The sequence below is a fragment of the Electrona antarctica genome (genome assembly GCF_951216825.1).
Source record: "Electrona antarctica genome assembly, chromosome: 3".
Taxonomy (NCBI): Eukaryota; Metazoa; Chordata; class Actinopteri; order Myctophiformes; family Myctophidae; genus Electrona; species Electrona antarctica.
This window is the reverse complement of record NC_136808.1, coordinates 409,323-427,232: the sequence shown is the minus strand read 5'-3', so window position 1 is coordinate 427,232 and position 17,910 is coordinate 409,323. Positions and strand designations below refer to the sequence as shown.

The 17,910-nt window shown below is 42.6% G+C and overlaps 1 long non-coding RNA gene across 1 annotated transcript; it reads left to right on the top strand.

Annotated features, from left to right (window-relative positions):
- The first annotated feature begins 1,398 nt into the window (after window positions 1-1,398).
- LOC306919978 lies at window positions 1,399-5,521 on the top strand. The gene is made up of 3 exons (XR_013789593.1): window positions 1,399-1,557; window positions 3,423-3,534; window positions 5,489-5,521. It is a non-coding gene; the product is annotated as an uncharacterized lncRNA (long non-coding RNA).
- The last annotated feature ends 12,389 nt before the right edge of the window (window positions 5,522-17,910 follow it).

Genomic DNA, 17,910 nt, shown 5'->3' with positions numbered 1-17,910 from the left:
TACTCGAGGCAATAAAAGAGCAGGGCAGCACGTACTGTACTACAGTGACATGGTAGCTAGAAGGCTAGAAAGCACCTTCAAATATACACGGATGGGTCCAAAGATCCTAAGTCAGGGAAGGCGGGGTTTGCGTATGCAATCCCTAAGATAGAGGTCAGTGGCGTGCACAGACATTTAGAGGGGCAGGTGCTCAAGTTAAAAAAGGGCACCTTGTGCAGCGCGTGGAACCGGCCGGTTGCCTTAATCCATTTTGGGCGGGAACCCCTTTTGGTGTTAGCATTATGTTATGCTTTAGCTATTGAAAAATAGCAGATCTACAAGCTCATAGCGCGCCACCGAGTGGCGCGCTATGAGCTTGTAGGTCTGCTATTTTTGAAAAATCAAAAAAAAAAAGAGAAAAAAATGTTTTTTTTTTTCTTTCTTTTTTCAAAAGGGCACATTGCCAAAAGGGCAGGGGGTGCTCTAGCACCCCCTAGTGTCTATCTGTGCACGCCACTGCCTAAGATAGAGGTGACTGTAAATAAGAGGCTGTCCGAGGGGGTGTCAGTATTTACAACAGAGCTGATGGCAATAATCTGGGCATTGAAGTGGGTGGAGGAGGTGAAGCCTAGACCGGTGGTCATATGCTCGGACTCTGCCTCTGTGCTCATGAACATGGGGGAAGGAAAGCTGGGAGCTCGGTCAGACCTGATGGTGGAGCTGTTGGTCCACCTTTACAAGACTGAGAAAGTAGGAGGGGAAGTAGGTTTCCTCTGGGTACCGGGGGGTGGAAGGGAATGAGATGGCAGATAGGGCAGCGAAAAAAATCATTATTTAGGGAAGTAGATCTATAATCAAAAGGGAAATAACAGCAGGCTGGCAGGAACAGTGGGAAAGGGGAAAGAAAGGAAGACATTACTTCAAGATCCAGAACAGTGTCAAAAAAGGGGCATATGCTACCTTGGGGAAGAGAGAAGGCAGACCGTGACAATGACAAGACTCAGGTTGGGACACTGTGGACTGGCATGGGACCTGTCAAAAATGGGGAAGCACCCAGATGGACTGTGCAGCACATGCAAAAAAGATCAAACAGTGGAGCACGTGCTTATGGAGTGCACCCGGTACTCTGAAGAAAGAGAGCTGCTGTATGCATCAGTGGCAAGTGACCACACAAACAATGTGACGCTCAAGAGTCTCCTCAACCCAACAGAGAACCAGGCAAAGACTGTAGAAGCGGTGCTTAATTTCATGGCAGCAACACGACTGCTACCATAGAGTTAGAATGGACAGAAAGGAGGTATACTCCCGACCAGTGGGAGGCAGCAATGTGCCGGAAAGCATCTAGTCTGCCGGAAATCACAAGAAGAAGAAGAAGAAGCCGCAGATCTCGCGAGATGATATCATTCACCCTCCCGGCCTCCAATCTATGCCTCCAATGCATTGAGTTGACGCACCGAAGACCAACTGATTCTGAAGAGGAGTCTGAGGAGAGGAGCACGACAAACCACCAGGGAGAGAGCGGCCCTTTGCTGGGATTACAACCGACAACCTTACCAAAACAACTGCACAAAATGACGAGTGAGTACCATATGTTTTTATATCGCGAAGGGATTTGCTTGTTGTCGTTTTTTAATCGATTTTTATCACCAGATTCACCACTACCGCGTCGGCAGCAATAGTTAACATGGCGCCCGTCTATTTGCTGGAATGGGCAGATCTACAAGCTCACGGTGCGTCACGGTCGCGACGTGCTGTGAACTTGTAGATCTGCTATGTATATTACCGTCGTACGACGGCCCCTAACTACAAGCAATAATGTGTTATTTTCTTCACTGAACGCACCGTTTAAAAGCGAGTTAATTGTTTTGATTTATTTATTCTAATATAATCGGACATGGTCAAATAAATATTTACATGGATTTAAAAAAGAATGAAATGGTTTCACCACATAAGGCGATATGGTTAAAGACAGTTGTAACGCAGAATGTTACGTGTAGTAGCCCACATTAGGCTTTCTGAACACTGCCCGATTAAAACCATTGCAGGGAGACGATGATGCATCCACACACACACACACACACACACACACACACACACACACACACACACACACACACACACACACACACACACACGATACGTCCATATCATCGGGTGGCATACAGGCGCTGTTGTTCAGTTTGACATAGTGTTTATTTCGTGTCTGCAGTGTTATTGTTTGAGCTGCTCAACAGCGCCCCTCTGCCACGTCCACTGTTGTTGTCACCAGTGCTCATCATAAACGTTTAGCATTTCTACTGTCTAAAATATTATGATGAGATGGTAGTATGTAGGTGACTTTAACACCATATAAGGTATTTGATTGATCACTGGTAGATTATTTTATTTGAATGCCTCCAACAGTTTTTGTTTTTTTGTGAGTGCTTGCCGTTTTGTTAAAGCTCTATTAAAAAAAAAAAAATCGCCATTAAGAAATTAGTCTGTTAAACTCAAGTTAATAACTAATCGAAACATCTCTGCTTTGCATGTGATGTGCACTTTACATTTATTCTATTTCTCATAGAAAGATGCCATTGCCTGGCCCTGTATTGCAAATTGTCAAATAACTATTTGATTAAAGAATATAATATGCCTTTTGTATTCTTTCTGTATATCAGCAAAGTCTAGATTTTTATGTTAGACATTGAGGGAAATTAAGATTCCATTGTTCCATTGTTTTACTTGTTTATTGACTCTACTAGTCAAAGTCAGAGTTAATATTTACTTTGCTTATTCCAATCTTGCCCTTGTAAGTCCCTGTGGATAAGTGTCTAATATTCCTATAGTATAAATAAATTGTAGTTTTAAATTGTAAAATGATTTGACTTATTGTAGATATTGCCCTTTTTAATTGAATAACTTCTCTATTTTAGCTTTGTGTTGTTGGGTTGTTGTGGGAAATATGTATAGTATATTGTTCCATGCTAGTCTGTCTGGTCGTGTCTGTGAGCAACGACACCAGCCTGTCTTAATCCAATCAACCCTTTGATCAAGCTGTATGTAAAAGACCATGTCACACCTATTGTTTGTTATGAGACCCTGCTGGGCCTGAATAGCTATCACTAGGTAGTTCCTGTCTCAGGAGGGGGGCGGACAGCCAAGACAGTCAGGGCGTCTCTGTATTGTATTGTACCTTTGTGAAGGTCATGTTTATCTGTGGACTTGCTTCTGGGGTATAAGAGAGGACTTACGGAGAAGCTGGAGAGGCTAGTGGGATGGAGACGACGAGAGAGAGATGTACTGAGAGAGAAAGTTTGAGTGATACAGGCTAAGCCTGGTAGACTGAGAGATGTTGTTTGCTCGTTGCTGTTCTTCTGAATAAACTTCTAAGATATACATTCACCCGGATGGACATATATTATTTCCATAACAGGGTTACTTATTGTTTTTTTTGTGTTGTGTAGGAGGAAACCAGCGTGAACTTGCACGTGCCAAGAATGCCAAGAAACAAGGTGCAGACTCGAGTAAAAAGAAGAAGGAAGAGGATGGCCTGTCCGCTGCTGCTCGTAAAACGAGGTACTGTAGATGTAGAGCAGTGGTTCCCAAACCTTTTTGTCCATGCACCCCCTGTTACCTCCTGACCTAGCTGACACACCCCCCACATGGAAATAAAAATTGCATAAGCTATATTTCCTATATATACACACATGCACATATATGAACCTGAATATGGCATATATATGCCGCATAGGCTATATTCTGCATATACTTGCCATATATTGGCATAATACAGTATGTTAATATATTTACTGTATAATAAATCCATAGCACCACCATTAGCCTTTTCATGTCGCGCACCCCCTAGAAGGCGCTCGCACACCACAAGGGGTGCACGCACCACAGTTTGGGAAACACTGATGTAGAGGAACATGTTATTTATTTGTCAAAGAGATGTACAACAGTGGTTCCCAAAGTGGGGTCCGGGGACCCCCAGGGGTCCTTGAGGGAGTTCCAAGGGGTCGCCAGCTAAATGATAGTTAGGAACCAAATGGACCCTTATGGGTCTGTAACTCTGAGAGTGTACAAATGGAACCAAATGGACCCTAACGGCTCCATTTGGTTCCATTTGTACACTCGGAGTTAAATTAACAGTGATTTTGCAATGTATATTGGGGTGCCAGAGATAGAAACGCCATTAAATGGGGCGCCGTAGCCTAATTCAGGTCAACCCGGGGACCCTTGAAATTAAAAACCTTCTCTCATAGGGGTCTTTGGCATATATTTTCAAATGGGGGGTCTGCAGACCTAACCTGACTCCGCCAGATGGGGCAGCAGAGAGTACACTGGGTTCCCCCCTCCTGCTCCCATCTGGGAACTCTCAGGCAGACTTGATGCCCGGCCACAAAACGGCCTGGCCAATCAGCAGCAGCTAGAAGCTAGAAGCTGCTGCTGATTGGCCAGGCCGTTTTGTGGCCGGGCATCAAGTCTGCCTGAGAGTTCCCAGATGGGAGCAGGAGGGGGGAACCCAGTGTACTCTCTGCTGCCCCATCTGGCGGAGTCAGGTTAGGTCTGCAGGCCAATGAGTATCATTTTGGGGGTCCTTGACATGAAAAGGTTTGGGAACCACTGATGTACAATACATTTATTACACCAGAAACAGCTAGGAGTTAACAGGCTCTGTGCATAACTGTAGTCCCGGGTTTCCAGGCGGGTTTCCTGTTCCAGTTCATTTTCCCACGGCTTAATTTGATTGGCTCCGTAGCAGATTTGAACTGGAAACGCATGAAGGTGTCCAGATCAATTTGGTTCTATTTGTATTTAAATTAACACAGCATTTTGCAGTGTCACACTGTGGTTCCTTGAATTAATACGTTTGACAATTAATTACTTAAACATTTAAGTCTTAAACATTTTTCAGGCCAAGGGCCCTTTAGCTGATAGAGATGAAGCAGGGACCCCCACTATATAGTTTATATAACACCCCGAACTCCCAGGGTTATTTAAATCATTAAATCATAGCGCCCAGCGATTTATAGCAGCGGAGCACATTTAGCGACGGACCGGATGTTAGTTAGATGTAGCCAATACACTCTTGATCGACAACAACGGGAGGTATGATTAATTCTATCGCGACTAGTGACGGGACCTCGGTGGGCTGTCTTAGCACATAATCTTTTCTTAGAATTGGACGGAATGATTTAGATCGAGTTATTCACGTTTTAATATTTTCCATCTCGTCGGCTAAACGGGGTGGAACATTTTCGATGACGTCCCACTGATGCGCAACATCGAATGTTGCGCAACAGACACTCCCAGCCTGTGGAGCGATGCGATCGTTTTGATATCAATAATCTTTGTCCTTTTGATCAATCTCCGTCTTGAGCGCTGTGCGTTACTAATTGATAGGGCGGAGAACTCCATCCTGTGCACTCGGGGTGATAATTATGTTGCATTTTAAACAGCTGTATAGGCCTACTTTGTTTATTCTGTAGCTCAAACTGCCCCTTTTCCTGTATGCTTTTCTTTAAAGGGATGCAGAGGTGATGCGACAGAAGCAAAAAAAGGCAGGTGAAGGAGGGGGCAAGGGCCCAGAGGAGACGACGACGACGACAATGACAAAATAACATGGAAGAAACCGCGAGGACTGCATCATGGTCCAGTGTACAACCCTTCGTTCCACATTCTTCTCAATTGTCGGAACTGACCTCCCATTTTTGTCTAGGCTCAAGAAATCTAGGATTCCCAATGGAAAATGAAATTATTATGAAATTGTGTTCAGTTTGGGCCCTGCTCATGAGGTGGTACTAACCATTATATTTTCACTATACTATACTTTCAAAATGTTACTAAAATAGTGAAACTTGCCTATTTACATACTCACACAATGTGTGTGGTGAGCTTGTAGATTGACTATTTTCACTTTGATGAGTTTTCTTTTTTTATGTCAGGGGTAGTTCTGGTTATGGAAACCGGTTCTGGAAAGTTTCAGGTTAAGGACGGTTCTGGATTAGCCCTTCGTAGTCTAAAAAAGCCAATTTCGAGGAGATTTCAGTGTAGCAGCAGGTCGAAGGAAGAACAATTTTCAGCACAAAACATCTGGTCTATGTAACAATTATGTATTTTTGTATCAAAGTGTCCCCGCTGGTTCCAAATAAAGTGTATGTTTTTAGTTCATGCTTACTTGATTTATTTTGTATATTGGCCTAAAAATCTAATTTCTAATCACTTACCTTACAGATGATGACAAACGGTTGGCTTTGATTTGTTTTTGTGTTTCATGTTAAGTACCAAGTTACATCATGTCATGAAGCTTGAATCGGGGGATGGAGAAATGACAATGTAATAAAACAAGCATTTTCTCAAGGTAGTCTGGACTTTTATGTATAATTTATTTTTTGTTCATGAGTAAATCAACTTTACACAGCTTGCAGGTGGATTGTTTACCTAACCATATTAACCGATATATTGGGTGGAAACCTTGTAGGCCTATGTCTAAAACCACTATTTTTAAAACATACAAGCATACATACAAGCTCACATAACGTGCCGTGATGTAAATCGTTGTGAGCTTGTAGATTTTTCAATATGTTGAACGGTTTCCTTTATGGAGATTTTCACCTGTAATGACATCAAAATAGATATATAGGTAGGTTAATGTGGTTAAGACTAAATCTTTCACTAGATTGATTTGGGTAGATTAAATGTTTAAGAACAGTTGGATAAAGTCAAAGTGTAAGCCCTATTATTTAAAGGTCAGTGGTTCTCAACCTTTTCAGGCTGCGATCCCACCCCCCCCCAAAACAAAAAAACAATCATGTTTGAACTGGGGACCCCCCCCCCCCAGCCTGACAATCATTCGTAGCCATTGTAGTTTGACTGTTCCATAAATAAATATTGTCAAAATGGCAGTTCTGCAAGCTGTGACTGTGAGCTTGTGGATCGGCTTTCTAATTATTTGGCCAATGTTTGACCAGTAGTATGGTTTGATTATACTTTCGATGCAGTGATGTTATTTGTTTTTGGGACTCGAACCCACTGCCAAGTGATATATTTTTTTGTTAATTTTTAAAGTTAAAGCTCTATATTTTGATAGTTAAAATAGCTAATTTGCTATAAAGTGTATGTTCTGTAACAGGAGTCTCCCTGACTCTCCAGCTCTTTACCAAACAAAATTCATTTCCAGGTGGGTTAACAGTTCCATCCAATCAGGAGAGAATACCCATTTATCAACTTAAAATGTATATTGTTCCAGTTCCAGTCAAATTGGTATTCTGACCTGAAAATGCATTTTCTGTTTTCTAATTAGCTGGAGAGAAAGTAACCCTGTTACTGAACAAATATTATACGTAACTGAATATAGAAGTATTGAACACCTATTTTAACCAAACCACCAAGCATCTTCAACTGAGCAGCAGCATGTGTAGTGTTGTAGTGTTACATTTGTTATTTAAATAAATGTGATTGTGTGACTAGATATAACATTAACTTTGTTGACCCCGTCACCAAGGTCAGGTTCTGCTCCTTTTTACTGTACACCAACATAATCTCACAATGCGTTATCGATCGCCTCTTTCTGTTGAATGTTGGCCCCACAGTAGGGCAATAGGGATGTTAGGATGCATTATGGTAGGTTGTTATGTACAGTCTAGGCGCACAGTCTTTCAACACAAAAAATCACACCCGTGTGAAGTGAGTGGTGCAACTCCGTGTGGGGGTCCCCGGAAGTTCCAGAGCCACAGGACCACGGCCAGGGTGGGTCGGCCCGGTTCCGGCGAGCCGCCCCACGTCCGAAACGGTAGAGAAATGAGAGAGTTACCATGTGGGGGTCCCCGGGGAGTCCCCGGGGGGGTCCCCGGAACATTCAGACCCCCAGGAACGCTCTCAGGGGGCCGGGCCGATTCCGGCGAGCCGCCCCATGTCCGAAACGGTTGAGAAATGACAGTTACCGTGTGGGGGTCCCTCTACTGTACCCTCTACTGTACTGTACTGTACTGTCACTGTACTGTACTGGCACACCCAAAATCATCATATACAGTTAATATGTGCGTGTGTGTTTGTTAGGTTGCGCACAGGTGGTGAAAAACAACCATGCTATTTCCGTGCTCATGGGCACCCACCCAGCCAGGCAGGAACCCACACAGATAGCTCCGTAAGGGCCACTCAAAAAGTGTGAAGTGAGGGGCACTCTTATCATCTTACACCATGATGATGTACAACAAACATTGAGACAAAACAAACATTGCATTCTCTTTTATTGTCAATGGCGTTTTTAAAGCAAACATTGAACTAAAAACAAACATTAAACCTGTATATATAGGAAGGGCTAGCACCCCTCAACAATACAGGAAGTTGTGCAAGAAGAATAGAGGTATTAGTATGTACTTATTGACTAAGACGAAGATGAAGTAATGATAAATAAATAAATAAATAGAATGAATGCTGAGTTCTAGTGGGATTATAGACGCTACCACAACATGTGCAAACAGCACGATCATTTATTAGCCAATAAATGGTGGAATGACAGATCATTGTGACTCAATATGTGACTCACCCTGGGATTCACTAGCAGATCAGGTGATTGCAATACATTAGGCCTACATCTAATTTCTTTTTTTAAAGTGGAGAAAAAAAGAAACACTATAAAATTAGGCATAAAGAACATGATATTTATTACAGTGTAGTGCATATATCATGTTCTTTTATAGGTTGCAGATGGATTTTCACCTACTGGTACTCATATTAACCACATAAGCCATGTATTGTTCACTGGGCTTATATCATTGTTTGCTGATTGAATGTGTCTGAGATGCATAATGTCTGTGTAATGATGACACTACACACAGTATGTCAAAACATTACAACTGTATACTATTTTAGTTTTGTATCACTAATCAGAGCACTACATCATGCAATGCTTGGTCACACACACACCCACACACCCACCCACCCACACACACACACATACACCCCCAGTCAGCTACCGGCCAGTGTTCACGGGCAGCTGTGCGCTCAAACTGCTCAATATAAGATTCGACGTCATCGGTGGGGCATAGTTTGGTCAATACATCGCCCGGTGCTCTAGTGGCGTTTCGTTTCTCTCTCTGACTGCGTGGTGGGCCAACTCTTGTACGACGGCTTGTATGAATTAATTAATTAATTTTATTTATATAGCAGCATAAAGAACATCAAGAACATCAGAAATAACACAAAGCATAACATCACATCAAAACACATCACGGATAGAAAGAAAGGTAAATAAATGAAAATATACATGTAGCTCAGCCTGGCTCTTTAGAAGAGCGGTGAGCGCTTGAGCGTATTCCATTATCATTTTTTCTTTGCTGTTGTGTTGGTTAGGATCAGTGTAGTACCCACATGTTCAAAGTCAAAGTCGTACGATTTGTCACACACGTTACCGCAGTGAAATTTGTTCTCCGCATTTGACCCATCTCTTGGAGCGGTGAGCCGCAGCCAAGGAGCGGTGAGCTGCAGCCGTGCCGTGCTCGGGAATCATTTGATTAGTTGATTTGACCCCACAATCCAACCCATGGATGCTGAGTGCCAAGCAGGGAGGCATTGGGTCCCATTTTTACATTCTTTGGTATGACCAGGCTTTCCTTTAATTATTCGGTCTCGCCCGAGACCATGTCGAGCCAGGAGAATGCCTGCGGGAGGGCGAGAGAGTCATAATTACACGGAGTCACAATACATGGCATTATTTAGAGAGGGAATCATATGTGAGATCTCTTACCGCCAGACGCCTATATACGTGCACACACAGAGAGGGCAAGCGGTGAATGGAGAGAGGCGGCCACTTTTATACCCTGCAGCCGCAGGTGTCTGCCGCAGGTGGGAAGGAATCGGCTTGATTCAGAATGCAGACAGGTACGTAGCGGTCCGCTATGATTCGTCCCAGCGGCTGACGCGGCGCCCCGCCTCCCTCTACCTGCCTCTCTCCAGTGTGGAGGCGCCTACCTGGCTGGCGGGCCCGTACAGAGACCCCACAATATATACACATATATACATATATATATATATAGACCCGAAACCCTGTTGACCTCAGGAAACATCACTGAAGATACGTCCCAGGTGCATCCATGCGATGTATTATTTAGTAATAGTTATTCTATTTATAGTGACTCATAGGAATAGACTATGTGACAACCAGGTATAGTCTGGTGACCACCGGAGAGACGGGTGACAGCCGGAATCTAGACGGCACCCGGGTGAGCAGTATGGGTTAGCGCCCCAGCCTGTGTCCTCCATGAGGAGGGGAGCAGTATGGGTTAGCGCCCCAGCCTGCGTCCTCCATGAGGAGGGGAGCAGTATGGGTTAGCGCCCCAGCCTGTGTCCTCCATGAGGAGGGGAGCAGTATGGGTTAGCGCCCCAGCCTGCGTCCTCCATGAGGAGGGGAGCAGTATGGGTTAGCGCCCCAGCCTGTGTCCTCCATGAGGAGGGGAGCAGTATGGGTTAGCACCCCAGCCTGTGTCCTCCGTGAGGAGGGGAGCAGTATGGGTTAGCGCCCCAGCCTGTGTCCTCCGTGAGGAGGGGAGCAGTATGGGTTAGCACCCCAGCCTGTGTCCTCCGTGAGGAGGGGAGCAGTATGGGTTAGCGCCCCAGCCTGTGTCCTCCGTGAGGAGGAAGCCCAACAAACCTTGGTGAGGCCTTTAGGAGGGCCATTATAATCCACCACTCCTGAATGCAGTGCCTGGTACTGGGAGTCTGGTGCAACGCACAGGTCCTGGGCCTGGTGAGAGCAGGAGTGAACCTGGTGAGACCTAGGAGGGGCCCGGTCAGGAGTCAACCCACAGAGCCTAGTCCTTCCACGCGCCAGATTGAGTAACGCTTTATGCAACGTGTCTGTCTATTCCACCACCTGTTAAAGGCTGCTAGCAGTATATATCTATGGGACGGAGAAACTGGCTTTCTCCTTATGTAATTGCAGATCCATGAGGAATTGAAGTGGACGTATGGTTCTGATTCAACTTTCTGATGCTGGACTATCTGGAGGGCCCTCTCTGCTAACGGAAACTGTCTAACCTAACGCACTTTAGCACACTTTTGTAGTTTTTAAGGATTTTGTTATTTTGTTAGTTTTGCTACTGCATTTTAGGATTAATAAATATTGTGTTTTAAAGGCATTTTAGTGGCCCATGTATAGGAAGAATAAACTTTTGTTATATTTTGGATTCATGATTCAGTGTCAGTCTCTCTCCACCTTGTTATGGTTGTTGCTCTCTTACCTGGTAAAACGTGAACCTGTGTGTGTCCTTGAACAAACTGAAGTTAAGAGTAATAATGACAAAAGAGTTTCCGTTTCTCTTCAATTAAATAACGGATGGCGTAGTCTAGGATTGTTTATTAGGGTATACAACTTTGATATCTCTAGCACCTTAAATGGCGCAACTCTAATAATTAAAGGTTGTATGTCTTATAAAATAATAATTATAAATAATATTCTATTGCCCAAATTCTGTGTGGCTGATTCGGCCTTGGTCACATATATACACACACACACACACACACACGGTAATACCGGTAGCTCATAACATGTCTATGGTGGATTTTTATGCAACAAACACTTTGCAGATAGTAAGACAATAATTCAAGCTTTTCGTACAGCTGCAATGTTGGTGAGTTTGACGTTATTTAATACAATTAGGAGTCTGTTTGGATGAATGGGCTGTCTATGGGAAGTTGCACCTAGGTAGCACCAAAGACATATATCTATGGGTAGCACCTTGCTGGCAAGATGGCAGCCGTGTTGCATATCATCAATAGATGGTATGCCGCATGACATCATCGTCGTATCCAGAACTTCCGGAAGTTATGTGGGAACACCTACTGAGTGGCTTGACAATACTGTTCTCCAAACATAAAAGTCCTATCTGATTGCATTAAACAATGTTAAACGAAGTTAAACTCACTTTGCCCCTCACTTTATGCATGCACATAAATCTCTATTTTCCTGTTCATAAGATTTGTCTCTGTATGTGGGGCCTTTTTGGTTCAACCTGAAATTCAGGGTAAGGCTCTGGAAGTGGGTTTAAGTCAACCCAATTTTATAGAGGGACTTTTGGGCCCCTGGGGACATGGATCCAGGAGTCTTCAGAAGCAATCAATTTTTTTATTTCAAAGCAGACAAATGAGGCAAGCTGCATTAGTAGATCCTGTTGTTTGAAAACTAAGGCCCAGGCCACACGTATACACTGACACCACGCTAGACAGGAACGCCCAAAAACGTCACATCCGGGGTAAGAATTTACCCCAGAATTTTCTATGGCTGCCAATGCAACTTTGTCCAATCCTTAATCACATACGGACAAACATCTATGCCGATGCTATCTAACTTGCAGAGGTAGCGTGCCTTGTCCACGGGCAAGCCCATACGACAGAGATATCTGAGTCCACACACAAACGCAGAAACGCATTGAACACAGGATAAAATCACTGCAGTAGCAGGTTTCAATTGTAGGCTATATTATACTTGATTTTATATTTACACTTATGAGGTGCCAATCATATTTTTAATTAAGTACCGCATTTTAAAAGCCACCTAAATTGTGAGTGGACGTGGAACATTTTCATTGTCTGTCAGCATGTCACACTATGTGCGTAAATCTCCAAATCCTGACTCTCGACTTTTCTCTCCATATAATTAAAAAATGATAGACACTTTAGACTTTACCATTGCTCTGGCGACTTGGCAAGTCCTGCACAGAAAATAATAGCAGAGTCAGACCTATAGAAGTGCATGTCCACAACCACTTGTGAGCTTGTAGAGTGGCAATATTTTATAGTTATAATGTAGGCTAATAAAAGTTCACACGCGCACTTGTCGGCATTCAGGCACAGTGACAAATGCAGTCAAGGGTGCGCCCTTTATTACCTAAACAGGAGAGAGCCATTATATGCGCACAACGACCCACTGTATACTTTCTTCTCACCATTCACACCTCTCTCTCTCTCTCCTCCATGAACATGAAATGGAGAGCAAAATACAGCACGAGAATATAGTTTCACATCACATGGCTATGCACACACCACGCATAGACTTGTTGTTGCAGGTGTAGCCTACTGCAATGGAATTTGGCCGGGGTTCTTATAGGTAGGTTAATATCCAGTTTATCTGTAGCGGTCCGCAATTAACCTCAAGCTTCGCACTCAGCACCAATACAAATGAAATCACCAGTCCGCACTGGACTAGTAGGCTGATATATTTATTATTGGATGCAGCAGAGCAGAGCCTTTGCTCGCTGCAGTTGATGCAACAGATACGTTAAACGATATACGATAAAGTTGTTAACAGTGATATACTGTATAAACATGAACAATTGGATAGATATCCGAGTTTCCGCATGCAGGCACAATTAAGCTGCATTTCTGACCTAATTATAGTAAAAACTAGAACTGCACTCTGTCGAGTGCCTACTTGCTTGCCATAAATGGCCTACAGCAAGCAGAGCGTGCAAGTACTGTAGACCGCTACAAACTTTCAAATCTCAGCCTCTCTGTGAAGGAACGTTTGCAATATTGAATTACTAGGTTTAGCTATTTTCTACGTACCTTGCTTTTGGAGGAGAAAAAGTAGTATTTTGAAGTATGGTAATGATTACTCACTAGGCGCAAACAAACTGCCTTCTTCAGGTTACAAGAACAATGATTTGTGTGCCATTAAATACCCGGATTGCACCTATTGCCGATCAGTTTGGGGGTGACACTCAATCAGCCCTGTGCGGGTGGGTTGAGATTGAGGTGGGTTGAGATGGAGCAGTGGTAAACAGTCGAATAAATACAGAAGATTAAGAAGAACAGAACCACAAAATAAAAAGAGAAGAAAACAAATAATACAATTCCAAATACACAAAAAAGAGAGCTATAGCCTACTATAGGGCATTTACACCAAAGCCTAAAGACAAGATGCTGTGGCAGGGCCGCCTATAAATTGGAAAGAACAGAGGCAAAAATAAAAACGTGCTAAAAAAAAGGGTCTATAGGAGGTCAAAGTCAATACTAAGACGATATACAATACAAATACAAAGACGCATACAGGTGACAAAGTTTTAAGATAATGATATTATCTTAAAACAGCAGTAAATGGTCATGGTCCATTCATTCACGTGCAGGTTTAGAGTTCAGATGTGTATATAAAGAGAACGGCTTCACCTCTCATCACATATCTACCTGATACCTGACATACCTAAACCCTCTCTCTCTCTCTCTCTCTCGCTCTCTCTCTCTCTCTTGTATTGCTATTATACTTCACATTAATGTTGTAATACAAGTGTTCTGTTGTCAGATGCAAGAAAAATACACTGGCTGCTTTGTCTTCTCTTTCATGTAAAGGAAAGTATCCATCCATATCATCTTCATCATGAAGTCTCTCCTCATCCTCAGTGTCCTGCTCTGTGTTGCTCTCTGTGTGAGCTCTGCAGCAAGTACATCTGAACTACTCACTTACAGCTTAGATGCAACACTGCTGGGTTTCAGTCCTAAATATATGTAAGAATTGTAATAAGAAACACTGCTTTCTTTTTACCTTTAGTTGAAACATTGGAAGCTACAGAAGAATACATTCAGCCTTATGTCTCTGATAAGTCTACTAACATGACATGTAATGTGATGAAATGTATTCATTGTATTGGAATCAAATGTCAAACTGCATTATCTGAACACTCACACATGTGAGTTATATTAAAGTCTACTCGTGAATCAATTCACTATGGGTTATGTGACACACACACACACACACACGCGCGCGCGCACGCACGCAATTTGTTTACCCGGTTGAACCAGCTAGCCTAGCTACAGTATACATATTGTTCAGGGCATGGACAATATGTACTTTAGCCTATATCCCTGAAGCCCCTTTTCCACCAGTTGGTTCCCAATGGGAACCGGTTCAGTTTTTTTTGGTTCTTCCATGAGCCTAGAGCTCCAAAATTGGAACGTTAATTATGAATTGAATGTGCAAAACCAAACCATACCTATATTAAATTGTTATCACCATGAAACTTCCCCAGTTGATTACTTACACAAAGACAATGATTTATTGTATTACAAATTTAATATATCCTATTTATATAGGAAAATATGCAAACAATTGAAAATGTGAAAAAGCTACTGTGGAAGGGTTATCATATGTTAATTTACTTATATTGATCCTATAAACAAGTGTATAGTTTAAAAAAAAACATCACATTCACAAGGTTCTGGAAAGTTTCGGTTCTGGGTTATAGCCTACCCTTCATAGTCAAAAAGAGCCATGCAGCCAAATGTCAACCCATTCATTAAGTTCCATTCATTCCATTTGTTTGAACTCTCTGAACTGCGAACGTGCATCTCCTTCTCACCAAGACACTAATGTGCAGTATATGTACTCATGCCAAGGCACCTCTCACACAACACATGAAAGATATGTACTATAGCATTTCAGACCAGAGTTCAGTAGTATGTAGGTGTTAATGCATGCATGATGCAAGTCCCAAGTCCGAGATGTTTTCTGTGAAAAAAAAAAAAAAAACATCAGGTTGAATGTGGTTTAAATTGTTATCACCATGAAACTTCCCCAGTTGATTACTTACACAAAGACAATGATTTATTGTATTACAAATTTAATATATCCTATTTATATAGGAAAATATGCAAACAATTGAAAATATGAAAAAGCTACTGTGGAAGGGTTATCATATGTTAATTTACTTATATTGATCCTATAAACAAGTGTATAGTTTAACCCACTCAATTCATAATTAACGTTCCAATTTTGGAGCTCTGGCTCATGGACTAAGAACCAAAAAGAACTGAACCGGTTCCCATTGGGTCTGGGCACACCTAAGATTCCATGCGCGGCCAAAGGAAGCTGTCTGCCGGGGTCTCTTCCAGGCCTTATTCCCGGAAAAGCTTGCCCCAGCGGCATTCTGCCACGTGGGTGGAGCTTCATTTCCATCCACCAGCTGTCTAAAAACCAGGAAGAGACCCCGGAAGACAGCTTCCTTTGGCCGCGCATGGAAGTTCAGATGTGCCCAGGCTGATAGGAGAAGCAACCGGTGGAAAGGGGGTCACAGTGTCATACTCATAAGCTATCGTATGTACATAACTTTATTTGTTACCTGTTCAACTTCAATTTCTATCTGTCTTTTCTCTCACTCTACCTACAAAACGATGGAGTGTGAAAAATAGGACTCTGAAGGTATCTGATTCTGATTTACATGACATCCAAGTAAATAAATGTAGGCCTATTTAAATAAATCGCTGTATAAATGCATCATTTACAGTGGCAGCTATGGGTTCCTATTTTCGCTCTTCTGCATACTGTATGTATGTCAAGTGAAGATGTATGTCAAGTGAAGACCAACAGTTTAGTTGTAGTGACGTAGAAGATTTGCTTTTCATGTCTTATGGTCAAAATAAGAAAACAAACAAACAAACAAAAACAACTGCACATACAGTACAATCCTAAAACTACCAGATACATTGCTATTATATATATATATTCTCATAGGCTGACTGAAAAGCTGCAGAGAAGCTAGTCTCTATTTCAGGCCTGTGAATACCAACCCATCTGCAGCAGAAGGTTAAATGCATGTGCATAAACTGAAGTATAATGAAGATTATCTGGCGGTATACAAGGAGACAGTATAAACACGTGTTGTTTTGTGATGCATTTGTCAGAAAATTATATTAATCCAATTCAGTCCAGACTTCATGTTGGAGGAAATGCTACACCTGTACACTGTGACATACACTGTGAAATGTGTATCATATTCTATAGTAATTAGTAATTACTGGTGGGTTTACGAGCTCAGCTCTTGACACATACATACTCAGCCATAAAATAAATATTTAAATGAATGACATAAAGCTGCACATCGGGAATCATAGGTCAGTTTCTGTCAGACCACAGCCTTGGTGAACGCTTCTCTGGTCAGTTTGTGTGTCTATATTGTAGAAATAGACCACCTGGGTTGGGTGCAGGCAGGCCCCAAAAACAAGGTTTTGGGGCCTAACATGTCCTAGCTAACATGTGCAATGTCAAGACTCTAGAGTCTAGACTACTGTTGTTGGGCACATTGTACCTGGGCCGTACTGGCAGAACATTTCATGAACCACTTCTGGCGCGGTAGCAGTTCTCTGGTCTGGAACTTCATCATGTTTCTGCATGGCCACTTGGTGAAATAGTCTATTGCTACTACGATGACATGTAGCGGTTCACCATGTTAGTGACAGGAAAGTGGCACAGGATGTTGACTCCCACACCTGCCACCCCGCCTTGTATATACCGTTGCCACGGGGAATAGTAGTAGGCCTAATATTCTGAAATTAAATTATAAATAGTTATTTATTTTGAGACAGTTTCTCATTATAATGACATTGGAGCTGCGTAGAGCTGGGTTTCCAGCCGGGGGGACAACCAGATTGATTCTAATAGAATAGAACAGTTCACACTATAGGGTGACCACCAGATTCAAACTGTTCATTTGAGGGACAGACGTTACGTATCACTTGTGTGGGACAGGGGGGACGGGACAGGGTTAACAACTTATTAAGTGCCTTGATTGTCATATTCGACCATAGGCCTAATATTGCCTACAATTTTGTTATTAAACCCCTCTGGCGTCTCACATTTTGTTTTAAAATGTAAATTTCGGGTGGTATGGCCGAGTTGGTACTGATATTTCTCGCAGGAAAAGAGACAATGACAGAGCTTTACAACAGAAAGCCAACTATTAGGGGAATAACTATAGAGGGTATGCGCATGCATAAAGTGAGTGGCAAATCGAGTGGCAAAGTGAGTTTAACGTCGTTTAACATCGTTTAATGTAGTCAGATAGGACTTTTCTGTTTGGATGTATGGGCTGTCAAGGTGTTGTATCTGGTCTATACCATACTGTTAAAACTGGGAGAGCACCGAAGAAAGTTTGTGAGACACGGCAGATGAGATGTTGTTGT